Raw genomic sequence first — 25,814 nt, forward strand, 5'->3', positions numbered from 1 at the left:
ATGAGTGGACCTCGGATATCTGTTTTATCTTCAGAACATGTGAATGTTGCCCTGATGCTGTCCTGTCCTGCCGGTTGCTTTAATGCAGTGCAACTGAGTTTCTACGAACGGTAGACATTCATAGAATCAAAACAAAAAAACAGCATTCTGGTGTAGCTATACTGAACCCCATAACTTTACGCCGGTGATCTTAAAGCAGTGTAATTTCGCAGCGCAAGATATCGCTTGCCTACCAACCGCTTTAAAGTGGAAGTGCAAGTGTCAGAAAAAGGAGGAGGTGACGGAGCTACCAGTTCGCCACAATAGCCGGGACAGCTCTGGAGAAAGCACATTAGAACGTTTAGCAGAGCCGCCGGGATACAAACGAGGTGCGTCTAGGCGGTGGATACAAAAGATCCCGAGGGATGCCCATTAGCTTTTAGCGACTCAGTCCTGTTCCAAAAAACAAAACCGACCGAAGGGACAATCACAAAATACCTTTCTAGTTATATAGGCTACGTTTTCTGTGCGACAAAGATCTTTTGTCAGCCCACGTGAGAAAGTGGATTCGTTTTAAGGTAAGGAATAGTACATTTAACCCATATGTGATCGTGAGTTATTTACAACATAACTGCTTTTGTTCCTTTGTTTCGCGACATGATATTTTAGCATCCTTAAGCGAGTTTTGCACAATGGGGGGGTGATGTCTAGAATTGCAGAAGGATGTCCTTCCCGAATAATCACAAATTCACATTATTTAGTGGCAATTGATTAACTTGCATTCACTTAATCAAGTCCTGAATACATTTCGGTACCCTTGCAGCATGGAGGAGTTCCGAAAATATGCACAGTTTCCGTAAACATCTTCGAGGTATTTATTCAACAATGGACTAATTGGTTTACAATAGAAAACCGACAGACTCACACTTACTTACACAAGACACAGCACTCATGTGAAACACTACATTTGTGGGGCATCGCGATACCAAAAGAGACCTCAACAGAACGTCAAACAGAATTTGTATTTGTTTTCAGTCAACGTAAATGATGTTGCAGAACTCACGAGCCTACAGGCGTATCCAAAGAATAAGACAGCGCCAGTCAGAGTCAGTGCTGGTTGTTCAGCATGGTCTTTTACAGTTGTCTTCACACAACGCAAGTTTTCACCACAAGGTGCTGGCAGTAGGTTGTATGAAATAGTCTAGTTTTTTTCCCAAAGGTAACAAATTTAGCACTCAACAACAACTTTACAAGGTTATGCTGTCACTAGCAAAAACTAGATGTACCGCATAGCGATAGCCTACAAAATATGACCGCCGCTCAGTCCTCTACATCCGTTCCGCGAAAATAAATCACACTTCAATTTGTCTCCATATTTTACTCCATCCCCCACTCTTGAAACTTTTGTGTATGCTTGTTTGGCATGCCTGAGTGTGTGTGTGCGGCTGCACAGAAAGTAGCCTACTGGTGCTGAAAAGGTGAATAGATTGTAGAATAGCCAAAGAAGATGTAGCATTGTTATAAAACCTTTAAAATCTCTAAACAATCACAAGTAGGGCAGTTCATCACAGTTCATCCATTGCAACTGGATTGATGAAAGGTCACTTACAGTACACCTGTAGGCTACATTGTATTTGGGAAAAGCAAAAGGTATCAGCATAATGTTATTTATTTATTTATTTATTTATAAACAAAAACATCTCTGTCAGTTCCATGCCGTTTTCAACAGCTATCAAAAACAAAGGTCATTTTGGATGGATGGATTTTTTGTGAATGTTTCTTCTTCTACATAAGATTTTAGTCATCTTTAGTTCATGTAATACTTCATTGTCAATGCACAAATTAAGTAACAGTAGTCTGAAACGTTATTGTTAATGCACAAATTAAGTAACAGTAGCCTGAAACGAAATGCTGTTTTACATCTAACCAGTGGTGCAAATGTCCAAATGGGCCTTGATGAAATGCGTCGCTAGACTGTTCATACACATTTTAACGGGCCAAAGTTGAAGAGCTGTTGTTCGTTATTGTTTGTGTACCCTTTGTATTGTACCCTTATATTGTATTGTATATAATTGTACCCTTATATTGTTGTAGGCCAGTAGCTTTTGTGTCAGACCCATGTTGACTTGAGTTCAGATTCAGAACTGTGTGGAAATCTCCACTGTGTCGGTCAGGATGGGTCCCATCTGGTACACAGTGTGGCATCTCCTTAGCTGGCTCTACCGCACTGAAAATGCTGATGTTTTATATTGATGGTGATGATTATTTATTGATGTGTCATTTTAAGAACAGGGAACATTTATTACCATAGTTTTTATCAGAAAATTGCAGACCAATGTAACTGATACTGAGCCCTCTTTCCTGGTTAATAGTCCTATCCATCTATGCCACACACACACACACACACACACACACACATATATATATACATACACACACGTCACATCAATCAGTTCTGTTATTGTTTATAAGTGGAATGAAAAGCTCAGAGGTCTATCTGTGAGTGACTCCTTGCGAGCTCTCTCAAAGTAATCCAAGTAATCCATTGCAGATAAACAACAGACATAAATTGTGAGTCATATTTCATTCTCTGTGTTCAGGCAATTGCTAAATGCCTATGCCAGGGAAGGGTCGTGGAGCTGAAACAGTATACAGTGCTTTAGACAGAATGGACTCTTAATTTAATTCAGTGCACGGCACTGGCAGTAATTGGGTCTTGTAGATGATTGCGAGTATACACAAATCCATCTAATTGATAAAACTGCTTTGTTATCATGTTCTTACCCGTATCAGTCTTACAGTGGCTGAGTGGCCATGCTGTTATTATAGCATAAGAGAGAAATTGGAGTCTGGGGGCATATTGTGTGGTGACTCTAGGATGTTTACATTACCAGTCTGGCTGGGGTCTCTGGTCTCGGGACTCGGACTGTGTAGTGACAGTGCACCATTTATAAATGGGTTAAGCAGCATCAAATTAGCAGTATTTGTTATGAATATGTAAAATATTTATCTTAAAATAATCAAAAATATTTGAAAACAAAACTACTTATCTTAAAATAATCAAAAATATTTGAAAACAAAACTACTTTATTATCATTTAAATTGTTATTTTATTTGTTATTTTCTTTGTGGGGGGCGGCCCACTGGCCAATTTTCAAAACCCAATGTGGCCCTTGAGCCAAAAAGTTTGCACACACCTGGTGTAGCGTGACATTCCTGCAGCAGGTAACCCGAGGCAACCACACACCAAGGGGGTCACAGGGGTCACAGTAAATGTTATTATGGCGACATAGCTGGAATGAACCCATCATTAGGAGGCCAATGTATGAAGAAGAATAGGAGGAACCTTCCAATCTGACCCTGTGTGTGTGTGTGTTTGTGTGTGTGTGTGTGTGTGTGTGTCTGTGTGTGTGTGTGTGTGTGTGTGTGTGTGTGTGTGTGTGTGTGTGTGCGTGTGTGCGTGTGTGCATGTGTGTGCGACGTGCGTGTGTCATTATCGACTGCTGGGACACCCCTGCACATTGTCTCCCGGGTGATAGGGGAAATAGATGGGGACATGGAGAGGAACCAGCCTGTCTCTGAGAGGATGTGTGTGTGTGTGTGTGTAGGGAGGTGTTCCAGGTAAGTTTAGAGTCAGACTTGGGTAGAGGTTTAGAGTCAGACAAGGTAGGTGTAGAGTCAGACAAGTGGTAAACCTCCTAATAAAAGAGGCCCATGGCTTCATTCTCTAAACGAAACAAAACACAGAGCTTTGGTTAACTTACCCACAGGGCTCCAGAGTGCGACCAATTTGGTTGCATATGCGACCTAATCTTTCAAAAGTGCGACTAAAAAAAATCGGAGGTCGAACCAGCTATTCGAGAGAGGAAAAAGTATTCCGCATTGAAACTCTACCTTTGGTTCAATAACAGACACGTATTTGGCCAATATCGTGATTAAAACAAATCACAGATAGTGAAGGGCGGGACCTCCCCTCTGATTGGCCGTGGCCCAGTGCCTGTGTGTAAATTTGAAAATGCGTGTGCTGCAGAAAGAGAGAGAGACCCGTCAGATAAACAGAGTGGATGTAGTTGCATTACAGTGTGATCACATAGGCCGAGATAAATGTCCCCTCTCCCCACTGCCTTTCAGTGGCTAGCAGCAGCAAGCCGATCAGATGAGCCCGAGATGATGATCAAGTTTATCGTTGCCTACGATAGGCCTAGTGAAACTTCCCTTCACCAAGTTCAGTCCGCTGCTACATTTAAAGCCCGAATATTCCCTGCATGTATACAGTGGTCATTGTGTACGGTGAATTGAATGGACACATTTAGATCGAGCATGGCAAGTCATTGCAATAGCCTATAATAATAGGCCTACCATTTCGTTACTGCATTAATCATAGTGATGTGCTTATTAAAAATTTAAAAATACTAAAATTAAAAAGTAAATTGCATTGTGGGGCTGTCAAATGATTATTGCAATCATCATTGCAAAATCACATAAAAATCCCCCAGGCTACTTGGAACATCTAAATTGTGCTCAAATACATTTCTATGGAAGATGCTAGCATGGCCAGCTGGTTTAGCCAAGGCCTAAAGATCATGAAGGATAGTATGTAAGACATTGAGCCATGAGATGTGCAGTTTGAAGCCCTTAAAAGACGTGCACTGTTAATTTACTCACTGTTATTTTTATTTAATACATCTTGAGATGTTTTTAAGTTTAAATTTCAGCTCAGTAAAGCACTTAAAGCATCAACACTTCATTAAGTTACTTTTCTTGTAGAATTGTAAATCATAAGTCATAGGACAACCTGTTAAATGCGATGTGGTTGAAAATTTGGGTGCACCTAACTTTTGTGCTGGTGCACCTAAGAAAAAAAGTTAGGCGCACCAGTGCAACCAGTGCAACCAGTTAGTCTGGAGCCCTGACCCAGGTTAACCACCGAACAGCTGTATGAGTCAGTATTATTGCATGCGTTTGATAGTGAGGTGGAATGTGTTGTCATAGCATTTTGTCTATTTACGACTTTAAGTACCTGCATTTCAGATTTGATAGTTTGTGCTTGTGGAGTGTGCTGTTATTTTTTACCAGATTTGTGTGAGTGTGTGTGTGTGTGTGTGTGTGTGTGTGTGTGTGTGTGTGTGTGTGTGTGTGTGTGTGTGTGTGTGTGTGTGTGTGTGTGTGTGTGTGTGCGTGCATGTACAATCTACCTTACTCTGCTTACTTAACCTGTAATTGAGTATGATGAATGTGGTGCATTATATGCGTTCATTGGGACGTCTGTGTACGGCATTGGCTTGGCTGTAAGGGCCAAGTGTTCCCTGGCTCTGCTCTGTTCCCTGGAATTGGCTGAGGAGTCCCGTGCTGGAGCAGCCCTCATCAGTTAGTGCTCTGGCCACACTCACCATCCATCTCTCTGATGGCCTTTATTCCCGCCCTAACGAAAATCATAGATTCTGGCCTGATGGGTAGAGAGGGAGCCTGGAGCAAACAAAACAACACTTCTTTAGATGGTGATGTGCTTTTTAAAAGTGAAAATCCATAGGGTGACATAGCCAGTGCATGCTTGTGTGTGTGTGTGTGTGTGTGTTTGCACACTCTGTGCAAACTAGTGTGTGTCTTGAAAGTAGTGATGGCTTTGTAGTGATTCAACATTTCTATACACAATTGCAGAAAAGGGAAGATGTGTCACTGTCTTTTGATGTGATTGTGGACACTCAGATTAAACACATGTATAATTCATTGTAACTGAAAATGATCAAATGCTTTGGCAGAGCTGGGGAAATTGGGTTATATCTATACTTGGGTTATATCTATACTTGGGTTATATCTACTGTATACTTCTTCCATTAACTTGTCATAGAGGGTCTGTGGTAGTAAATCACAATACTCTTTAAGCATAAGTCATTTACGGTGCAAGTACTGCTTTTCATACAGTGATAAACTTGTTATCGGTGTGTTACTGTTATTTCCTTCGAGAGAACATTGCAGACCAGATAGGCGTGCTAATACAGTTTCATTTCACTGTTGTTTATGGACAAGAGTAACTGCAGAGATGTGGTTTTCCTGAACTCCCCACAGGATCCACCCCTTCCTCTTTGTCTGTGTGTCGACATGTTTATGTTTTGAATTCATATTTAGAGGGGTGGGTGGAGGACTTGAATGGTTTTGGGTGTCCAGGACATACATTACATACATTACCATGTCCCTGTGTAGTGTAATAACATCAACAATACTTGAACTTTGGAACCATAATTCCTGGCCTAGAGAGGACTGTCTGTAGTTTTAATGGTGTGTTACATAGTGATGGCTGCTAGTCTCTTTGCATGGATGTGCGTTGACCTCCCTACTGTCTGCCCATTAGCCTGTCCAGTGGTCATGGGGTATTATCCAGATGGCATTATCGATTAGCTTTGGTTAAGTCCCCTCAGATCTCCCAATGATTATGTTGTGCTGGCTGGATATCTGACAGTTTAATAAATCCATGACAAAAAAGTAAGGGTTGTATTTTCCTTCTCTCGAGAGGCTGATCCACTGGGGGTAGCTGTTTAAAACCAGACTTTTAAGCCAAATTTTGAGTGACATTTTCATTAAAATCAGAGAAACACTGAATCTATTAGAGTTGTGTGCACATGTATTTATCTGTCTGTGTTTGTATGTGTCTATGCAGGAAGTTTTACTGTTTAAAAAACGTTCAGTTTTCATCCCAGGTGTTTATGGTGCTTGCAGTTGAGCTACAGTTCCTCATCGTCTGGTCCTGGCACAAAACCGTCTCCCCGGTTCCCATTCTTCAGTTCTAAAGGCATTAGCTCTGGACCGCACCTCTATCACCTCTCTCACCTCTCTCTGCCATATCTTTTATTTGCACATCTTTCCATCTCCAGTCCAGTCATCGCCAGATCATTTGTATTCCTTTCACAGTCATTATTTGGGCCATTTTCACAGTGCCGTCCCTATTGAGTGGCCCACTTTGTGCAAAGCTACAGCTTAGTCATCGCCTCCACCCAACCAACATAGCAGCGGCGACGCGGCCGAGTACGGAACACAAACGGCACCCCCTGCCCCCCCCGTTTGTCTTTGGTATGCACTCGCACCCCTTCGCACACCCCTTCGTCCCCATCACACCTGACATCTTCACAGATGGCGCACGCGGTGCCAGTGTCGCCAGGGCCACGCCGCCGAATGAAAGGCGTAATTATTAAATCACCAGATTGGGGGATAAAAGCCTGCTGCTTTTAGCTCCTTAGCTTGTCTTCCTTTTGAAAGGAAGGAATACATTTCAGCGTGACGCAGATTAGCAGCCAGGGCTGCCGCAGTGGAGGACGGAGAAGTGTGGTGATTCAGGAGTTGGACCTGCATGTGGCCGCCCCGTGGACCCAGCGGAGAGAGCAAGAGGAGAGTGATGATGGTTTATTTTGTGCCGACTAATGCTGTGTAAAAACGAGGCCAGGAGACACAGGGGAGAGTGGCCTTGGGTCTGACTGAGTTGCAGGATGAAAGTCTATGAAGAGACACTGTGTGTGTGTGTGCGCGTGTGCGCGCATGCGTATGTGTGTACGAGGCCAAGTACGCACTCCTTATCCCTGGGGTGTCTGGATGTTCCCATTCATCACAAGTTGGGATGCAGTCTAAATGGACGTCAGCAAGGTCTGGCTGCTCTATGCTAGGTGTCCTTTTGTGCACCCCAGCCTCTAAACAAATGAGCTGCACCAGCAACAGAGGAGAGGTCTGCTGGTCACAGCTGCACAGTCGAATCCTCTAGACCTGACCTTCCTAAAGGTGCGTTACAGTCACAAAGCAAGTAGTCATAACTTTTGGCTGACTTGGTAGTGCGCCTGACCATCACAGAAAGAGAAGGTTCAAGCCCTTGGGCCTTTGGCAATGGAGTCAGCCCTGTGCGTATGCTCCAGCTTTTAAGAGATTTTGGGGAACAATTCAGACACTGTGTTTGGTAGATGATAAAGATCGATGCATCTTAGTTGGTCATTTTTATGTAGCCAACTTCTTGATCATCTGACTGCGGGATGCTTTATGGATAAACAGAGTCCATGACCGCTGTGTCTCACACTTACCAAAGGAACTGACTGAACTCGACCTTCAGTTCTCCATTCCTGGAAACAAACTTTGTTTTCCAAAATGGTTTGCTGTTCTTCTGCTTGTGGCTGGAGTGTGGACAGCACATGATTAAAGGAGATAGTTGAACTGGCTGAACATGGCAGGAGGAACACCATAGTCAAATGTTCCATTTCTCAGGAGGAAATAGTCTAATGATCATTTCACCTTCACAGCACTGTAAGTCACTCCAGTGCAAACTGCCTGACTTGGTACTGAAGAAAATAAAACATGACAAGCTTTTAGAGCTCATAAATAGAACATGTCTATACTGTTTCGATGAAAGAGTGTTCTTGTGCTTAGTGATGGATGCCTCATACCTGTTTTTCCCTGACGAGAGCCTTTTTAAGGGGCCGCTCCTGTGCCTGTTGGGCTGGGCATTAATTGGAGCCCTGGAGTGACTGGTTGTCAGTGCAGCATATGGCTGTGTGAAGGGCCCTGGCACACTGAAACTCTACCTGCCTGTCCTCTCCTCTCCTCTCGGAGAGCCCAGCTGTCGCTTGTCGCCGCACCTGACAGGCCTGTACTTCACAGGGACACAAGCGCACCTGAGCATTTCAGACGTCAGTTCCTTCCGCTCCGGTCGTTCCGCCATCAGAGATGCCACTGGCCGGTTTCAGAGGGGCCACGCTCATCGCAGAAAGAAGAGTAATCACTCATGCAAGGCCACAAGGGGAAAGAGCAAGAAGGCTTTATAACATGCATCATTCATGGTTGAGTATGCAGGTGTTTTGCAATGCTGACGGAAGAGGTTCTGTGTGTTTGCGTGTGTACGTACTGTACAAGTCTGCATGTGAGTGGGAAATGAAAATGAAGGATGCAAAAGATGCAGTCAAGAAGGTTAAGATAAGGAAGAATGAGAGATGATTAAAAAAAGTGAAAGCAGCTGATTATAAGGGGTAGCTACTAAAAAGAGAATTTGTTTACCATGTCACCTGAAGGAAGGGTGCAAATCAGGGTCACACACAGGAAGAGGTCTGCTGAATTGAGGTCACAACATGGGGGGGTAGAACAGAACAGAAAACCTTGTTTCTCTTCAGGTTACCAAAAGCCTGCTCTTCCACAATGACTGCGCAGATTTTGCCAGATGCACACTCACCTTCCTCTTGGCAGAGATTCACCATCTGGCAGTGGCCGTCCGACCGCGGGCAGCGGGTGGTCAGAGGAGTAACAGCTCAGACTTGACTTGCACTCAGGAGGACAAAAGGAGCAAAGCTCTTAGATAACACCTCCAAGCAGCAATGACATAGATGAGTGTGTGTGTGTGTTTGTGTGTGTGTGTGTGTGTGTGTGTGTGTGTGTGTGTGTGGGTAGACAGATGCGGAAAAAGTCCTTTAAAATTTGATGTTCATGACTGACAGACAGAGTGCAGCTTGCTCCAATGAAGCAAGTACACCCACCTCCCACCTCCACCTTGTTTTGAGGTCAAATGAGCTGAAGGCCTCTCACCACTGTGTGTTCTTATAAGTGATGCCTATTTGTTTTCCTATCTCTAGTAGGAAAAAGTAGTAAAAAGTAGTAAGTCCAGCTATTTGTGTTCATCTCTGTTTTTCTCTGATGTGCAAACACAATGCAAACATGGCACTCCATCCACAGACAGTCCCGCTGTTCTCCTGTCGGCTCTGGCTCCTTCATTACCGCTGCTTATAATGAGATACATGGACAGATGGAGGGAGGGAGCGAGGGAGGAGGACGAGGGGATCAGGAGTTGAAGGAAGATAAAAGGTGACAATGGAGTTGGGAGGGATGGAAAAGGTACCCTGTGAGCTGGTCACTGTCCCCAGAGATTTAGAATGAGCGACAGAAGCACTGGCACACAACAACAGACACAAAAACAAAGTTGATAAAAATAGAAAGAAGAACTGAGAGGAAAGACATTTACTAAGCAACAGAGCCTCCATAGCCACAAGCCACAACCATAGACTGTGTGGCGGTCTGTGCTTGAGCAGCTCTCATAGAAAGACTTAAGCTCTTGGCTCGTCACTGGCCGCACATGAGAAATCCTGTACCGTGACATTGCCAGTGTGCGTCTGCGTGTGAGTGAGTTTAACCATGGTTCGTCATGCTTCATCTCTTCTGACATACTACCTTTTGTTTTCCCATAATGCTTCGCTATAGGTAGCAAGGGCTTATGGTGATCTCTGTGTGGAGTCACTGGGCATTGTGCTTTTCTCCATCTTCCCAGTCATGCTGCTAAGGTCAGACAAACCCCTACAGGCAGACTCACAGTCAGATGCTGCTCATTACATAAACAACATGCCACCGCAATCTATGCTGCGCTGTCCATTGAGTGTCCTGAGCTGTTGGCATTGGCCCACCTCATAGATATAAACCCAAGCATGCTTGAGTGAATGATTCAATCCCAGCTGTTGGCGATCAGATTAAAGCCTGGTGCGTTTCAATCTCCATGCCTTGTTAATCAATTAGCATTCACTCTACAGGATTCGTTATCAAATGGAGGTAATCAATGGAATTGAGCTGTCTAGCCAGGGAGGGCTGCAATTAACTGGTGATTATGCCCAAATTTTTGTAATGTCAACTTGTGATCGACTTGTGATGATTGTTCAAAAGAGCAGCCATCAGATACTAATGGGTTTATTCCATTTACTCTGTTTCCTGAGAATGTAGTTACTATCGTTATTTGGTATTTGGCTTGTTCTTCTTATTGGCAATGGTCTTGACAGTGTTATGTTAGATGGGGAGCTGAGGGGTACAGGCCTTTTGAGTAGTCTAGTGACTCTCATAAGTCCTCTTAGGGTAGCTGGGAATAGTTTACTGCAGCTCCAGCTCACTGTAGATCACTGCCACCTGGAAGTGTCTTTTTATTCAGAGTTGAAGAGTTGAAAAGGAGACTTGAAACTCTTTTAGAACAGCATTTGTTGAAGAGTAGGCCTGTCTCACCATTTATCTACCACGTTTAATACTTGTGTTCCCCTGCCTGCTCCTCTGTGTCTGTCTGTTTGTTTTTGGAGAACCGGAGGTGTTGTGTGAGCTTTTATTGGCGATAATTCTCACCACCTCAGTTGGTTGCATTGGCAGCAGTGATGGCAGCAGCAGCAGCAGCAGACCTGGCATAATAAGCCTTCTGCCTCTGGTGGCCAGAATTCCTCCTCTCAGCTTGGTTCCGCTCCATTGCACAGACGAGGGGATAATGCAGGACTTACCCCCTGCCTTCACACACTACAGATCCCTGCCATCCACACACACACGCACAATATACAACCAAAACAAACCCAGACATGAGCGACGCAAGAAAATATTGAAATGGTAATTTTTGCCTATTGGATTCATCGCATCTATATTTCTTACTAGGCAGTGGGGAAGAGTATAATCTTTGTGTTGTGCAATAGGAGTCACTGTGTCTTTTCTGATTTCAATCACTCAATATCTGGGATGAAAGCTGTAGTGAGAGCACACATGTGTGGACTGTTGCTGTGTGAGATTTGGTTTCTGTGTACATCACTGTGGCAGAACAATGCCCCTGCAACACCTTCACATAATGGTGATCAAATCCTTTTCTAATTCCAAAGTTTCATCATGCATGGCCATCCATGCTACTATGACCCAGATGTATTACCCTGGCTTTCAAAGGTTATTTTCCATCTGCATATACCAACCAACCTTCCTCTCCAACCCCTAAGCCAAAGCATCCCAGTCTCACAGTGAGAGAATCCAGACAGGTCCATAGGCACTGTCACTCATGTCATTTAACTTAACCCAGGGGGACAGGATAAATATTGGCATGTTAAATGATTTCTTTGTTTTTCTTCTTGCTTTAGCATTTCTGTCTAGAAGGCAAAAGCACCACTATAGCTTTGAGCTTCTCCTCAGAACAAAGCTTCCTCTGATTCTGGGAGAACACTGTAAATGATAGATGACTTTTGAATGCTGCATTAACATTGCTTGCCATTCAGACACATCGTAATAGATGCACAAATATTTTTTTCAAGTCAAGTAGGACCAACTGACTTATGTAACCAAGGGATTTTCAGACATCAGAAGCAAACAAAACAAAACAAATAACAACAAAAAACACAGTTGAATAATGCAATATGTTTTTTAAATCCTACAATCCCATAGGCATTATTGAAAAGTGCTGAAATATTACTTTTGTGGTGTCATATTAAATCTAGCTTTTTGCTGTAATATAAGAGTGATTTCCCATCTGAGTTGGTGTAATAATGGAATACTCTGCTGATGGGAGCCTAAATGGATATCAGGGGGACTAGAAGCTAACCCTTAAACCAGCAAAACAGCCTCCTTTTACAGAAATCTGGTGTAAACTGTCTAAAAGGCAGCTATCTCCTGGTCTACAGTAGATGACCATGTTTCATACAGTTGTTATAGGTGTCTATCTTGAGAGGTGGATGTCTAGACATTCACTTTTGGTCGTCAGCTGAAGGATATAAACAGCAACACACACAGAGGAGACTTAGTGTGTCTGGACAAATACCCTAGCTTTGGAGGATTCAAATGGAGGTTGTTGACCCATAGAGCTACAGAGAGTAACTGGACCTTCTGGCTGTTATGAGAGTTCTTTCTAGTTTTATTCATCTTACAGTCAAAGCCTGTGCCCTCCAGTCTACAGTATGATGTGAGGCATGGATGGTAAAGGAAGACACAAGCAATCTGTGGAGTCTTGTGTTCCTCCTCCCCTGTGCTGGCTTTACTATGGAAGGCCAAACACTGAGGGGATGAAGGCCATTCCCAGAAGAGAGATCAGATTGATCAGAATTTGACACAGGGATTAACCGCCTGGTCAAAATCTATGGCGTTTACAACTATCATTAACATTCACCGTGTGTGACTAAAGCTGGTGGATTTGTTGAGCTTCTATACACTTACAAGCATGGAGGAGAGTAGATGTAACTAATGCAAAAGTCTTCAGTGTGTTCAGATTTGTTCACTCCTGAGGCCGTCTGAACACAGTGCATGCATGCATGTAGAGTGATGACTTGGTAATTCTGTTATTCGCTCACCACATACCTCTTGGCTTCTGCTGCTTACACAAAATGCATTGAAAAATGGCAAGACTATGTTGCTGCTTTCCATGCAAAATGCATTAAGAATGAGTATCAGAGTGATTGAGGTTGTACTGTATGTGGCTGCTTGCTTATTTGCTGAGACCAATAACTCTCTCTTGGTTACCAGCATGTTCTAGAATAGAGTTGAACTATTTCACCTTTTTCCCGTTCAAACTGTTAAGTAAGGGAAATCTGTAGTGTGCCCACCACCTAACAGGCGTTTTTGAATTGTAGCTAAATCCAAACCCCTCAGCAGTTTGGAAAATTACTTAAAACAAAACATAGCAACCGAAGACAATTACATAAAACAAAACATAGCAACCGAAGACAATGAATCCTATGAACATTCGTACCATTCAAATTTAATCCACAAGTGCTGCTGAGGAGTGACATCTCTTGGCCTTGGTAGGTGTGCTTTGTCTACTTCCTATTTACTGAGATGGAAACCCTGCCGTCATTGCGATGGTAATATTTTCCAAATGTTGGCTCAGGGTGAAGTCTTATTTAGTGCCCTTCAATCTCTTATGGTGGTGCAGCGAGATTACTTTTAGATTTTCCTGGAAAGGCAAATGACAGTCCTGTTCCAATCAGTTGCAAATGTTTCATAGACAACCATTTGTGGGTAACCATAAATAATGTTAGGCTAGTGTGTAGTTCTAAGAAGTGAAATGTTTTCCCATGAAATCTCCTCATGAATATTCACTACTGTTTTAAATTGAAGTCCGTTGTGGAGTTTATGGCTCTGTATTCTAAAGAATTGTTGCTGAGAGAACGCTAGGTAACACTTTATTTTAATGTGTCGCTGTTACAGTGTACCTACCTAATTAGGTACAGTGGTACAACCTGTGTAACAACATGTACTATCAGGTACTATCATTGTACTTGCATTATGTATTTGTGTACCTACATATAGTTGTTACATTGTAATACTGAGCGCTTTTACAAAACTTTGACAATTTGCCTAAATTTTCATCAGAGGCAAAGAGCTGACCTGAGACCTGCTGGATGGGGTAAATCTGGTCATGATAGATTTGATATACAAATCATTCTTAGCCCATCCAGCAGGTCTCAGGTCAGCTCTTTGCCTCTGATGAAAATTTAGGCAAACAAGCAAAGTTTTATAAAAGCACTCAGTATTACAATGTAACAACTATATGTAGGTACCCACAAATACATAATGCAAGTACAATGATAGTACATGTTGTTACACAGGTTGTACCACTGTACCTAATTAGATAGGTACACTGTAACAGCTTACATTAAAATAAAGTGTTATATATATATATATATATATATATATATATATATATATATATATATATATATATATATATTTATATATATATATATATTATATATATATATATATATATATAAATATAATGTATAGTATTGGGTGTTAGCAGTGCAAGGTCATAGGTGAAATAGTGTAGGAGTAAATGTAAAAGGTAAACAGGTAAACTAGTAACAGCTAACTCCTGTATCGCCTGCCAGATTTATTTAAACCTTTATTTTACTAGGAAGGTCCCATTGAGACACAATGTCTCTTCTGCCAGGGAGTCCTGGTCAAGATGGCAGCAATTTTTTTTTTTTTTTTAAAAGACAAAGAAAATACAACATGGGACATGGGTACAGAGCAAAGACATCAACAGCACACTAACACAGAGGACACAGAGTCAGAGACAACAAAGCACACTAACAACAACAGCACACTAACACAGAGGACACAGAGTCAGAGACAACAAAGCACACTAACAACAACAGCACACTAACACAGAGGACACAGAGTCAGAGACAACAAAGACTAAGGAAAGCTAAAATATATTTGAAAAATAGAACACTAGAAGCAGTGACACTGCTCAGTGTAAGCAAGCTAAAAACATTTAAGGAGGGTATGGAGTCCATGTTAAGTGTGTGTTGTAGCTCATTCCATGCATGTGGTGCAAAGGATGAAAAGGCAGATTTTCCCAGTTTAGTTCGGGAAGTTGAAGACTGTAGGAGGAGCTTGTTTGAGGAACGGGTGTTGTATGTAGAAGGGCGAAATGACAAAAGATTACAAATATAACTGGGAAGTTTGCCCATTAGGGCCTTTGCTATAAAGATTAAAATATGGATTGGAGAAGACTGAAAAGACCATGGTTTGAGTGGGTGGCATCCTTGACAATGCATTTGGCTTTGTTTGTACAGCACTTTTTGCTTTTTTTTGCTACAAAGTATGAACATAACTCCAATACAATATAGAGGGAATGCATCGACAGCAGTCTGTAGACATAGATCACCGGATAGCAGCATAGCAGCTCTTTTTTTGGGGGGCGGCAGTGTCCCTACCCGAACACAGGAAGTTGCTAGGTGGGTAATGGCCTATAGAGGGCCGCTCAGACACTGGCAAAAGTGCCGTTCGTCGTGTTGTGAAGTTATGTGCCATCAAAATGATTTTGGAAATGTTATGTTAAGGTTAAAAAACTCTTAAGGGTGCCTTTAAACTTGAATAGTGTATAAACATTATTATTGGATGTACAAAGGGTCCATTTGTTATGTGACCGTTTGTTCTCTTTGGTCAGTGTAAACTGTATTTTAAATGTGCTTTATAAATTAATTGTATTTACTTACTTACTCACTGTGACCCAAATCGGCTGATGACATATGAAATGGCATAGGCTCCTGTCTTTTTCCCATCAGGCAATGCAATGGACATTCATGAATCATGACTCTGTACAGGGACTCTTGCTCTGTGGCTTGTTTGACAGGAAGCTGAAAGGTCATATGAGTGTTTACAGACAAACATCACGTCAGCTGGGGATAAAATACTCTAGACGCCTTCGCTCCCACATAAACAGGAAATCTCCATCCTGGTGTGGCCTGTGTTTGTCTTCTTCCATTCCCTCAGGAGGATGACCACCGCTCCGGCGTGGAACAAAGTGGAAATGTGGGATAGCAATAGCTCCATTCATTAAAGGTGTAGTCCTCAACCCTGACTGGAGCTCAACAGTGAGAAAAAACACCCTTTCTGAAGTGCTCCTCAGTGCTCCTGAGGCAACAGTAGACCACAGTCTCCCCTTTGTGTGGAATTGCGTGTGACACTTTTCCACACACTCTGAGTCACTTTGTTTCCCAGAGGCAGGAGAGTGAGGAGAAGTTTGCTGAATTCAACGAAAAGTATAATGAATAGTAATCAAAGTCCCCCACCTTTAAATGCCTCTCACCACAACATTTATTGCACTACCAAACTATCTGATATTGAACTCAACAATAAGGACCATACGATTAGATATAGACTTAGGCTTGACAAATTCGTAATGGATGCAAAGTACAGTAGTGTAGAAGGTACCAGACTGTTGAGTTTGCATGATGACTGTTGAGTTTGCTGATGAGCAGTGAGGTGTATGGTACAGGTGGTGATGCACTGAGCTGTACGTGGAAAAGCCACACAAAGCTCAATACAAGCATTGACTTGGCTCCTGATTGTTGGCGTGCTTGTGACGGAGATGGATGAGTAATGGTGGCAATCAGTGCGAGTGTATGAGGTTCCGTGAGGACATCTACCTCTGTGCCCTCGCGCTGCCACCCCCCGCAAACACACAAATGCACTTATGTGTCCTGCCATTACATAATGAATTCAGTTAGAAGGATGGTACCAGAGCCTCCTTCCTCTGATCGCACTCCCTGCTGCTCTAACTTCACACAGTGACAGCCTTACACATCCTGCCTAGCGTAATGCATTTGTTTGATGCTGCAGCTTTAGCTATGTTATGTTTCTCTGTTATATTTGTCTGTATTTGATGGCATCTGTTTTGGATGGCAGCGTAAGGTGTTTGTTCCTTCAGATCTACTGTAGGGTTGGGCAAGAGAGAGTCCGACCATAAAACTGCATAACCATACCTGCTATCATCAACTGCTATCAGACATTGTGCCTTTGCGGTGTTCCTGAGTTTAGCTGGCTCGTATTTTTCAACATTTACAGAGGCAACAGTGTCCAAATACTAAGTTCCCTGTTTCATAAACTTGTGTGGGAAATTATGCTCATACCTAATTAGACTTGTCCTCTGTACTAGCAGAAGGATGCCAGACATCTTAGCTTAGCAAAAAAAGTGCTGCTTCTTTTGATGGTGTATGAATCACATTTAAGGGCTGCCAAAGCTCTAGTAGTGTATTGTTAGTATGACTTTAGACTGTTTTATTATTACACAGCTTTACACTGGTGCTGGTTGTGCATTTTGGTGTTTGCTGGTTGTGCATTTGTAGTGGAGTGTGTGGTGAGGGCACATACACCAGGCTGTGAGTATCAGACAGACGTGTGTGTTCAGCTGCTGTCTCTCACTAGTGCAGGGGTCAGAGCTGGCGCTTGCACACTTCCCCTTCCCTCCCTGCCTCCTCCAGTGTCCTCTCCAAGTCTCCAGCCGCTTCCCATCATAATCCTTCAATCCCGCTCATCCTCCTCGGGCAGCCCTTGTTCCGTTCGCTCTTACCCTGCCTCCTCTGCTGCCGCCAGTAAAAGTTGGAGTACCCAGAGGATTTGGTGCGAGTGATTGGTAATGATTGTGCCAGACTGGAGGACCAGCCTATTCATTTTTCAAATTTAGCTTCCGACAGAGAAAAGTATGGACACTCATTTTTATTCGGCTCACTCCTCTCCTAGTCTTGCTTCCTCTATCTTATGACTCTTCTTGTTCCATGCACTCCTTCACTTCCTCCCCACAGGCTGCGTGTTGCTCCACTCGTAGAAAAGGCCGTACCAACACCTCAGTGTGCACTAGTCAAATACGATTTGAATGTGTGTGCTGGTAAAATGATTTTCCGGAGCTGATGGTGTTTGGGATGAATAAATGTAAATGTCCTTCCATTTTCCACTGTGCCTGTCTGCAAATCATGGATGACTTCCCTTCTCCAAATGAGTGCTTTGCTGTCATGGAGATGACGCAGACACTTGTGTGTGTATGTGTGTGTGAGTTTGTGTGTGAGTGTGTCACCAGATCTGCGTGACACTGCCAGGGTAACTGTTGATGAGACTCTGTATCCACAATGTGCAGGCGTGTCTGCCTGTGGTGCAGTACAATGGAACCTTTGTGGTCATTAAAACGGTCTAGAATGCCCTCCCTTCAATGACCTTGCTTTCGCAAAGCAATAACAGTGATTCAAAAGTGAGCTGAATATATGGCCTCCTACTGACACCTCAATGGCATTCAAAGTGCTGTAGGATAGGAAGTCTTTTTTTCAGTTCCTGTCGTGTACTTTACCTACAGTTAAGAAACTAGAATGTGCTGAACCTTTACACTCCATCACGACCAGTAGGATCTGCATCCCACGCACGCCTGGACACACCTTTGTTTTGGTTGTATTTGGAGGTGTCAGCTGTACTGGAGGTGCTTGAATCATCTTTTAAACTCTTTATTTTAACTGTGAAGCACTTTCGAATTTAATGTGCTATACAAATTAAAATTACTTACTTACTTACTTACAAAGCCTTATGTAGAATGCATGTGTGACGGAAGTAAGTGTGTGCGTGCGTGCGTGCGTGCGTGCGTGTGTGTGTGTGCATGTTTTGCGTCATGTTTGTGCAGGGGGAATGATTAGGGCGTGGGCTGGGAGTCCCCATAGCTACCTCAGTGTTTCCCGGAGGAGACCTGCTCTCCTCCACACCTGCTCTCAGCTTAATGGCGCCATAATCAAGCTGAAGTAATGCCAATTAACCTCGCCCAGATGACTGCACCTTCACACGTCGCCAGTCTCTCTCTCTCTCTCTCTCTCGCTCTCTCTCTCTCTCTCTCTCTCCCTCTCTCTCTCTCTCTCTGCTTCTCCATACCTCTCCTAGGCGATAGAGGAGAGAAGAATGATGGTAATTACCAGGACATCTGTGTGCGCTTGCTCTCATGGACTGTTGTTGTGCTGTTTGTTGATGAGAAATTGTTATATCCACACTCCCCATCTAGATGAACCTAATCTGATTACATGATTATTAAATTGTCTAATGAAGAAAACAAACATTACGAAATCAATATTTCCTCTCTTTTTGACACGTAGCATTTTAATGATTTAAAAAAAAAACCCATAATGCCCAATACAACAAGCTGGTCATATGGTCTAGCTTGCATTAGTGTAGGTGAGTTCAGAACATCAAAGCTGTCAGTGTAATATAATAAGCTTCGGGTATGGTATCTGGCAGTTGTCCATCCCACCATCCCACCCGGATGCTTAATCTACCACCCCGACTCTCTTTAGCGTCTCTTGGAGTCTCTTCTATGTGCTAGAACTCCACATCCAGACCGAGGCTGCTCAGTATTATTCCACGTGTGTCCACAGCCACTCTCTCACAGAGAGGGGGCACAGCTGTTTCTGAGTTAATGTGTTCTTCTCCTGACCTTTCCTAACGTGTCTGCTCGGTTTGGGTGTCTCAACCCTGCCAAGCGCCATCTATTTTATCGTTGATTCCCCCTCTGTCTGTCCCTCTTCTCCCTCCCTCTCCTCTCTCTCTTTCTACTCCATCTCTCCTCTCTTCTGCATCTGTCATTTTTTATCTCCTCGCCCTCCTCTCCTCTCCTCTATCTATTTTCAGTCTGTCCTCTCCCTCCCTGGTCTACACACACGTCTCTCCCATTTCCCTCCCTTTTAGATCCCACTCAATCATCCATATTTTTATCCACTGATTACTTGTTTTTCCACATTCTCTCTCTCTCTCTCTCTCTCTCCACACTTTCCCCCCAAGAACAATCTCTCTGTCTCTCCACACCCCTCTGTCTAGCTTTCCTCTCCCTCTATTTCTCCCTCTCTTTCTCTTTCTCTCACCAGATGTTGTGGTCGCTTCTACAACATGGCTAATCTCTCTGACATGTAACCCAGTGCTCTCGGCGACAGAGGATTACTGGCATAACCAAGAGAAAATCAAATCCTCTTTTTTGCCGTTGAGGGGCAGCTATTAAGAACATTTAAATGGCCTCATCGAGAAGAGACCTCGAGCCATTTTAATATATGTGAGATATATGAGATTAAACACGGTTGGTTCATTTTATTTTTCCGACTGAAATGCTTTTGCGGGGCCTCTTCACATTAGCAGGAAGCTCAGGGGAGTCGTCATCACGATCGAAGACAAACAAGCTCCACTTCAGAGACTTGATGCAGTAGATTAACAGCAGGGAAGTAATGACTGGGGTTGGCAGGGTGTTTTATGAACACCTCGCCCTGTGTCAGGCGTGTGGCACTGCCCCATGTGAGTCGTTTCCTTGTATTACTAACGTGACCCCTGTGGAAAATCCCTCTTTGGGAAGGCAGTTAGTTAACTCTAAGTCATGAACACTAAGATGGCCAATTTTTCTAAATGATGGTCTCATTCCTCACTGGACAAAATTCACAATATGTTCTGAACTGCTTTGTTATCATTTTCTTTCTAGCGACTGAGTTCTTAAAGAAATTGGATTCTGAGGGCATGTTGGGTGGTTTTAGGATGTTTACATATCCAGTCTGGCTGGAGTCTCAGGTCCGGTCCTGTGTGGCTTGACATCCAGCGGCAGGTAACCCAAGGCAACCGCACACCAAGGGGGGTCACAGTAAATGTTATAGTGTCAGTGGAGCGGAAATGAATCATTAGGTATGAGGATTTGGAATTGCAGGGACCTCCTAATGTGACCCTGTGTTTGTGTGTGTGTGTGTGTGTGTGTGTGTGTGTGTGTGTGTGTGTGTGTGTGTGTGAGTGAACCAGTCAGCCTCTGAGACGTTGTGTTTTTGTGTGTGTATGTGTTTATTTGTAATGTTTAGCTTGTATATTTTGCAGTCACTATAAGCAGAATGGCTTTTTGTAAAGGAGGTTTATTAGTAAGTAACAGTGTTGTGTCTTGCCCCAGGATTTCTCTGTAATATACCCCTTTAGTGGCCGCAGAGATTTTTCAGAGATGTATTGGATTCTTCAAACATATGGCAGCTAAAGCTAAAGGCCAGTGAACACACTCAAAAAGTCTCTTACAACACATCCCTCAGCAACGGAGTTTAGACGGAGTGTCTGTGGAAGCCTAAGGTTGAGAAAAGCACTGTGCAAATGAAATCAAATTGACTGTAATTGAAGTTAAAATACAGAGAGGTCCCTTTGAGCATGACTTCATTCAACTCCACTTTGCTCCTACCAGAATGACCACAATAGAATGAACGTTTAATCTGGAAGTGCCGCAGTGCCAAAGTTTATTTCCAGCAGGGAGGTATTTTACGTAATCGGTGTCAGCAATTGTCCAAATCGTAGACAGATGCAGCGCTTAACAGATGACACTGTTTCTCTGTGATTAACCTTTGAAAACATTGACGCCTAAAAGCCAGCTTGTCATTCCCAGAGCTGATTGGCTGAGCTCTTCTGTCAATGGGTGGAATGAAATGTCACTCACGAGAACAGAGGAGTGAGTGCTGTTGTGCCCATGTTACAGTGTGCCTATCAGTAGTGAGAGGGTTCCCAGATGGCCCTCCCCCACCCTCCTCATTAAGTGAGCTGAGCCGAGCCCGCTGGCTCAGAGCACAGAGGTTAGTGTAGGGCCGCAGGGAGAGCTTTCCCCGTCATTGCTGACACCAGAATGGACTCCTTGTCACCAGCAGACCGGCACTCGCGATGGTTTGCCGAGTCCGTTTCCAAGCCAGCGTGTCACTGCAGGTCAAAGGGTGTTTTTTATCCCCCCGGTGACGTCATGACAGCTGCTGGCTTGGTCTGAGGTTGGATCCATGCACAAAGAACACACACATGCCGTCACACGGTCTCTCTCTCTCTCTCTATCTCTCTCTCTCTCTCTCTCTCTCTCTCTCTCTGTCTCTCTCTGTCTCTACACCAACATGCCCTTCTCTTACTGTTGTGCATGTAATTTATGTGTACACATCCACAAAGACACAAATAGAAGCCAGCTTTACTATGTATGAAAGGGTTCTATGTCAGTGTAATCATATCCAGCCCTCGTGTGTTGTCTTGAGACTGTATTCCATGTTGTTGCTGGATTCAGATGAGGTCTGAGTGTCAAGGTGAGGCTCATCTCATTAAGCATGCCAGTGGCTAGATCTGGGCAGCCTGACAGGGAGAAACCTAGATCACTGCTGGATATTATATTTATGTAACAACTGTTTCGCATAAGCCCTGTTTCAAGTAATAATAATAATAATAATAATAATAATAATAATAATAATAATAATAATAATGACCCTGCGTATGAGGGGGGATGGCAGTAGGATAGGCAGATTTCATCACCACATCCCTGCCCTGGACCCTAAACTATTTAATGTTTATGAGGGAGAAAGAATAGAGCTGAAGGAGAAGGGAAGAGATGAGAAATAGGCCGTGTGGAGATGGGAGCTAGGCTGGAGGGGCCGGCTAGCTGGCTGGGTGGATGACAGATATAGTGGGCGGGTGCCTGTGAGAGTGAGTGGGTCTGCTGTCTCGCACTGCCAGCTCATCTGTATGTGGGAATGGAGAGACTACAGGAGAAAAGCTAGGTGGATAGATGGATGGATGGATGGATGGAGGCCTCATGGGTAAACAGAGGTAGATGGAGTGGGAGGTTGAATGTATGGATGGGTGGGTGGATGGATAGATAGTTTTGACAATAACAAAAAATGCATCAAAATAAACAGAATTTTCCAAATGCAAAGCACTTCTCCTTCAGTGATTCCATTTTGATTTCCACATGCAGTATCAATAATATAGACTGAGAAAGACTTAAATCTTCCAAACATACAAACATTACATGACTTGCATCTAGAGTCTTTGCCAGCAAGGCTACGTACCTAAAGGCCATTTTCATAAGCAGAGAAGGCCTAGTGCTTGTGCAGAGCTCTCGGTATAGAGCTGCTGGGGAGCCGAGGAGCAGCACAGTGCAGAGAGAACGGATGGCCCGCTGCCAAGAGCCGAGGGGAGAGGGAGGACAAGAGAGCGCGGAGCGTGAGAGAACGCTGGAGCTGAGGTGGACTGAGGACAGAGCTGGACTTCCACAGGACTGAGAGGAAGGGCAGGAGAGGAGAGGAGAGAGACGTGATGTGATGTGAGCGCAGGTGGCCGAGACCTAATGAGAAGATGGTCCTCACAGTCTCTTGGTCAACAGTAAACACAGATATGGCTAATTTGTCCTCAGTCACGTATTGATTGAGCAGTGCGCCTTAGGAATGGTAATTTAGTGATTCCATGAGTCATACTCATTGTGGTGAGAGCTATGCAAAGAATGCTGGTTTCAGGGCCTTGAAGACAGTATGCATGTATTTTGTTTTTGTTTCCACAAAAATAAATATGCACATCTGTTGCCAACTCGAGTCTCACTGGGCTATGGTCAGGACACTTGTGGAAGAGAATGTAATCTAAAACTCATTTGGTAGAAAAGGAATTATGTTTTTGCCTTCGGATGGCTGACACAGTGTTGATTGATGTGTGGTGTAAACTGCCAGTGACTGCCAACCAATGCAGACATCCTGGTGCTCACCTTCTAAGACTGTGAATATTGTTGTAACATCTGTTTGTTGCTTATACCATAAATAGTTCAGCTTCCAGCTTTTGTTTGAAGTTTTAACACGAAGGTGAAGATTGACTCCCGCAGTCTCATGAGACTGTCTGCACACACAGTCTCTCCTCCTGCTCCAGCTCCAGCTTAGTGGCGACATCTGTGTCTGTGATGGCTGTATGTCTGCCCAATAGGTAGAAGCAAACAAAGTATGATGGGAAATGTTGTTCCTACAGTAGACTGTGGCATGTATTCCATACAGGTCGCCCACAGTGTTGTATGATGCCCTACACACCAGATGAGACAACTATGTTCAGTGTCTTTCTGCTTCATGATTGTGTTTTATTGGCTGGCCCACAGGACATCTGTTGTCCTGGGCAGGTCTGGCGGGTCAGGGGTGCTGATGTACGTCTCCCTATCTGACAGATCTGAGGCCAGCGACGCTGTCTGCTATTTGCCCTGCTCCAGCACGGGCCAGTCTGGTGCGGTGTGTCGACGAGCGCAGCCATCTGCCAGGTCACTGTCTAAAATTAAAATGCAGCCCCCTGCCGTGTTGCCAATGTCAGGCTCAGGGGTCTCATTTTGTAGATGTTTTTACGCGCACCATATTTGGTAAAAGCATTTGTCTGCCTGTTGGAAGGAGATTTTCGGTGTCTATCAATGATTAATAAAATGGGAAATGTGTCTGGGTCTGATGATAGACTTTTTCAGCATTAGAATTTCTCTGTTTTCACATGCTGTTTTCACCAAACTGGAATAAACTGTTTGAATATTATGTAATGCCAGTTGCTCACAATATTATAAAAGGGATGATTAGGATACATTGTACCAGAAATGCTATGCAAGTGTTGATTCAGGAAATGTAAAGAACAGAAAAGCATTTCTAGCTTTATCTATGAGGCTGGTAACATCATCATCACTGAAGGCCAGAGGCATCAGTGGAATAAGAAAATTGCTTATGTTGCTAGAAAGATTTTGTGAAGGAAAGTGCAAGGGTGTATACTAGTGAGTCTTGGTGTAGCCCTTCATACTCTGGACGATATGCCTTGGATGCCAGTGGTGGTGTTGGCCTGTGGATGTGGAAGGAAACTCCTCATGTGTGGAAAAAATGTGTTTAAACAAGAACAGCTGAAAACGACCATGTTTGGAGTTGTCACACAGATCGGCCCATGGTGTACCCTGGGATGGCATGAAGTGGAGGCTGTGCAACCCTGGCTCCCAGGCTCAGTGTGTGGTAGGCAGCCGGGTGCAGGTTTGTGAGAGAGCAGCTCAGATGACAGATGCAGCTCTCTGAGCAGGCATGGTGTGCCCATGGCCAGTGCATAGTTGGAGGAGCTGATATGTTGGTGAGTGAGTAAGTAGGAGTAGGAAGGCAGGCTGACCTGGGATAGCTGCCAGATCCGGTTGCTGTGAAGGAAAAGGCGGATTGTGGTTATAGTAGTTGGCCTGGATAATGCTTTGGTGTTGTGTTTGATATAATGTTAGTACAGGACTTGTTGACATTTTGATGTTTGAATTCATTTGGGCTTTGGTTCCCTCTATTGTTGTGAGTGTAGTTGCAGGCATTCATCACCTAGGTGATGCAACTGAGCTCAAAACTAGGGAGACTACGTTTTAGAATTATGATAGAATGGAAAAAGATTATTGGTCGTGACAAATGTGAGATGTTATTGCAGTGATGATCTCAGCAGTTGCATGAGTTTGTTTGTGAGCATGACTATGTTGTAATATTTATCAGTGGTTAGATGGGATGGCCAAGCTTTTCACGTCAGGTCCCAGTAATAAAAGGAAATGGGGGTTTCCTTGAATGACGTAAGTGTGCCTGAAACCTTGAAATTCAGCATTAGCAGTGGTTAAGTAAAACTGTAGCAAAGGTCAAATACAATTTTAAATAATTACTTCATCAAGGGCCTGGTACTTCAGTAAGCCTAAATTACACAAATAAATGTTATGATGTACTGATTATTTGAATCCTGTCTTTTGGTATATTTACTGTAATTTGTGTGCAGTGATGTTCTGATTCTGAAGACATTGGGAAGAAAGCTCTAGGTTGCTCCTTTACTGTTTAAAAAGTAGAGACTAAACTTAGGTGTGATTCTGCCCTAATCTGAATGGGGTTAACAGCACCACAGTTTAACTGCTGAAATGTTTATGGACAGAGACGTTATCGTCTATTTTGTTATCAGTAGTGTTCTTCGTGAAATGTGCATTTTGGCTGAATTGATTTTATACTAATTTCTTATACTAATTTCAAGTTAGTGGGAGTCTATTA

General features: G+C 43.5%; 1 protein-coding gene across 1 annotated transcript in view; it reads left to right on the top strand.

Moving 5' to 3' along the window:
• The first annotated feature begins 335 nt into the window (after positions 1-335).
• The window catches only part of pde4ba (phosphodiesterase 4B, cAMP-specific a), a 159,275-nt gene continuing 133,796 nt past the window's right edge, over positions 336-25,814 (top strand). Inside the window, exon 1 of the mRNA XM_048251448.1 lies at positions 336-557. The gene's annotated coding sequence lies outside the window, so the exon portion shown is untranslated. The remainder of the gene's footprint in view (positions 558-25,814) is intronic.

This window comes from Alosa alosa, chromosome 9, assembly GCF_017589495.1.
Source record: "Alosa alosa isolate M-15738 ecotype Scorff River chromosome 9, AALO_Geno_1.1, whole genome shotgun sequence".
In the NCBI taxonomy this organism is placed as follows: Eukaryota; Metazoa; Chordata; class Actinopteri; order Clupeiformes; family Clupeidae; genus Alosa; species Alosa alosa.